We start from the raw sequence: 4,027 nt of genomic DNA on the forward strand, positions 1-4,027 counted from the left end.
ACGCAAACACCAAATCTCGATGGTAGAGGGAGCGTGCGATGCTTGATCATATCAACATTGGAAACACTTCCAACACATATCGTCAGCTCACCTTTAGCTAGTCTCCGTTTATGCCGTAGCTTTTATTTCGAGTTACTAACACTTAGCAACCGAACCGGTATCTTATACCCTGGTGCTACTAGGAGTACTAGTAAAGTACACATTAACATAATGTATATCCAATATACTTCTATCGACCTTGCCAGCCTTCTCATCTACCAAGTATCTAGGGTAATGCTGCTCTAGTGGTTGTTCCCCTTATTACAGAAGCACTTAGTCTCAGGTTTGGGTTCAACCTTGGGTTTCTTCACTAGAGCAGCAACTGAATTGCCGTTTCATGAAGTATCCCTTTGTTCCCTTGCCCTTCTTGAAACTAGTGGTTTCACCAACCATCAACAATTGATGCTCCTTCTTGATTTCTACTTTCGCGGTGTCAAACATCATGAATATTTCAAGGATCATCATATCTATCCCTGATATGTTATAGTTAATCACGAAGCTCTAGCAGCTTGGTGGCAATGACTTTGGGGAAACATCACTATCTCATCTGGAGGATCAACTCCCACTCGATTCAAGTGATTGTTGTGCTCAGACAATCTGAGCACAAGCTCAACGATTGAGCTTTTCTCCCTTAGTTTGCAGGCTAAGAAAATCGTCGGAGGTCTTATACCTCTTGACGTGGGCACGAGCCTGAAATCCCAATTTCAGCCCTCGAAACATCTCATATGTTCCGCGACATTTAGAAAACGTCTTTGGTGCCTCTACTTAAACCATTTAATTGAACTATCACGTAGTTATCAAAACGTGTATGTCCGATGTTCGCAACATCGACAAACGACGTTGGGGTTCAGCACACTGAGCGGTGCATTAAGGACATAAGCTTTCTACTGATCGCATAATCGCTACTATCAACTTTCAACTATATTTTCTCTAGGAACATATCTAAACAGTGGAACTAAAGCGCGAGCTTACGACATAATTTGCAAAAGGTCTTTTGACTATGTTCAGGATAATTAAGTTCATCTTATGAACTCCCACTTAGATAGACATCCCTCTGGTCATCTAAGTGATCACATGATCCGAGTCAACTAGGCCGTGTCCGATCATCACGTGAGACGGACTAGTCATCATCGGTGAACATCTTCATGTTGATCGTATCTACCATACGACTCATGCTCGACCTTTCGGTCTCCGTGTTCCGAGGCCATGTCTGCACATGCTAGGCTCGTCAAGTTATCCCTAAGTGTTTTCGCTGTGTAAAACTGTCTTACACCCGTTGTATGTGAACGTAAGAATCCATCACACCCGATCATCACGTGGTGCTTAGAAGCGACGAACTGCCGGTTGTCATACTCATCGACATGCAAGTCGTGAATCCTATTACAAGAACATGATCAATCTCATACATCACATATCATTCATCACATTCTTCTTGGCCATATCACATCACATAGCATACCCTGCAAAAACAAGTTAGACGTCCTCTAATTGTTGTTGCATGTTTTACGTGGCTGCTATGGGTTTCTAGCAAGAACGTTTCTTACCTACGCAAGACCACAACGTGATATGCCAATTGCTATTTACCCTTCATAAGGACCCTTTTCATCGAATCCGTTCCGACTAAAGTGGGAGAGACTGGCACCCGCTAGCCACCTTATGCACCAAGTGCATGTCAATCGGTGGAACCTGTCTCACGTAAGAGTACGTGTAAGGTCGGTCCGGGCCGCTTCATCCCACAATACCGTCGAAACAAGATTGGACTAGTAATGGTAAGCATATTGAACAAAATCAACGCCCACAACTACTTTGTGTTCTACTCGTGCAAAGAATCTACGCAATAGACCTAGCTCATGATGCCACTGTTGGGGAACGTAGCAGAAATTCAAAATTTTCCTACGTGTCACCAAGATCTATCTATGGAGAGACCAGCAACGAGTAGAAAGAGAGTGCATCTACATACCCTTGTAGATCGCTAAGCGGAAGCGTTCAAGTGAACGGGGTTGATGGAGTCGTACTCGTCGTGATTCAAATCACCGATGATCCTAGTGCCGAACGGACGGCACCTCCGCGTTCAACACACGTACAGCCCGGTGACGTCTCCCACGCCTTGATCCAGCAAGGAGAGAGGGAGAGGTTGAGGAAGACTCCATCCAACAGCAGCACAACGGCGTGGTGGTGGTGGAGGAGCGTGGCAATCCAGCAGGGCTTCGCCAAGCACCATGGGAGAGGAGGAGTAGGAAGAGAGGTAGGGCTGTGCCAGAACTTCGTATATAGCTCCCATGCGCCTCCCCACTATATATAGGGGTGGAGGGGCTGGTTTCTTGCCCTCCAAGTCCATTGGGGCGTTGGCCAAGGTGGGAGGAAAGAAATCTCATTATTTCCTTCCCCACCGATTGTTATCCCCCCTTTTTAGGGATCTTGATCTTATCCCTTCGGGATATGATCTTATTCCTTCTAAGGGGGATCTTGGTGCGCCTTGACTAGGGGTGTGGGGCCTTGCCCCCACTACCCACGTCCATGTGGGTCCCCCCATGCAGGTGGGCCCCACTCCGGAACCTTCTAGAACCTTCCCGGTACAATACCGAAAAATCCCGAACATTTTCCGGTGGCCAAAATAGGACTTCCCATATATAAATCTTTACCTCCGGACCATTCCGGAACTCCTCGTGACGTCCGGGATCTCATCCGGGACTCCGAACAACATTCGGTAACCACATACAAACTTCCTTTATAACCCTAGCGTCATCGAACCTTAAGTGTGTAGACCCTACGGGTTCGGGAGACATGTAGACATGACCGAGACGTTCTCCGGTCAATAACCAACAGCGGGATCTGGATACCCATGATGGCTCCCACATGTTCCACGATGATCTCATCGGATGAACCACGATGTCAAGGACTTAATCAATCCCGTATTCAATTCCCTTTGTCTATCGGTATGTTACTTGCCCAAGATTCGATCGTCGGTATCCAATACCTTGTTCAATCTCGTTACCGGCAAGTCACTTTACTCGTTCCGTAACACATCATCCCGTGATCAACTCCTTGGTCACATTGCGCATATGATGATGTCTTACCGAGTGGGCCCAGAGATACCTCTCCGTTTACACGGAGTGACAAATCCCAGTCTCGATCCGCATAAAACAATAGATACTTTCGGAGATACCTGTAGTGCACCTTTATAGTCACCCAGTTACGTTGTGACGTTTGATACACCCAAAGCACTCCTACGGTATCCAGGAGTTACACGCTCTCATGGTCGAAGGAAGAGATACTTGACATTGGCAAAGCTCTAGCAAATGAACTACACGATCTTTTGTGCTAGTCTTAGGATTGGGTCTTGTCCATCACATCATTCTCCTAATGATGTGATCCCGTTATCAACGACATCCAATGTCCATAGCCAGGAAACCATGACTATCTGTTGATCACAACGAGCTAGTCAACTAGAGGCTCACTAGGGACATATTATGGTCTATGTATTCACACGTGTATTACGATTTCCGGATAATACAGTTATAGCATGAATAAAAGACAATTATCATGAACAAGGAAATATAATAATAATACTTTTATTATTGCCTCTAGGGCATATTTCCAACATCGACCCCTAGACGACCCTAAAATAAAAAGAGGAGAAGAAGAAAGGAATATCTAGAGGAGAAGATCGAAGATTTCTATTTTTCTCTTCTTCTCCTCTATTCCTTTCTTCTTCTCCTCTTCTTTTTTTTCTTTTTCTTATTTATTTTCCCCCTTCTTCCTCTCCTCTTCTTCTCCTTTCTTCCTCTTCTTATTTTCCTTTTTCCTCTCCTTCTTTTTCTTCTTCTTCCTTCTTTCTAGCTAGATATATAAAACTTTTCTAAAAATGTAACTTTTGCATATATACATGGAAAAAATTGTTATCGGGGAGGGAATATATTCTATTTTCTCTTCTTCTCCTCTATTCCTTTCTTCTTCTCCTCTTCTTTTTTTTCTTTTTCTTATTTAT

This window comes from Triticum dicoccoides, chromosome 3A, assembly GCF_002162155.2.
Source record: "Triticum dicoccoides isolate Atlit2015 ecotype Zavitan chromosome 3A, WEW_v2.0, whole genome shotgun sequence".
NCBI lineage: Eukaryota > Viridiplantae > Streptophyta > Magnoliopsida > Poales > Poaceae > Triticum > Triticum dicoccoides.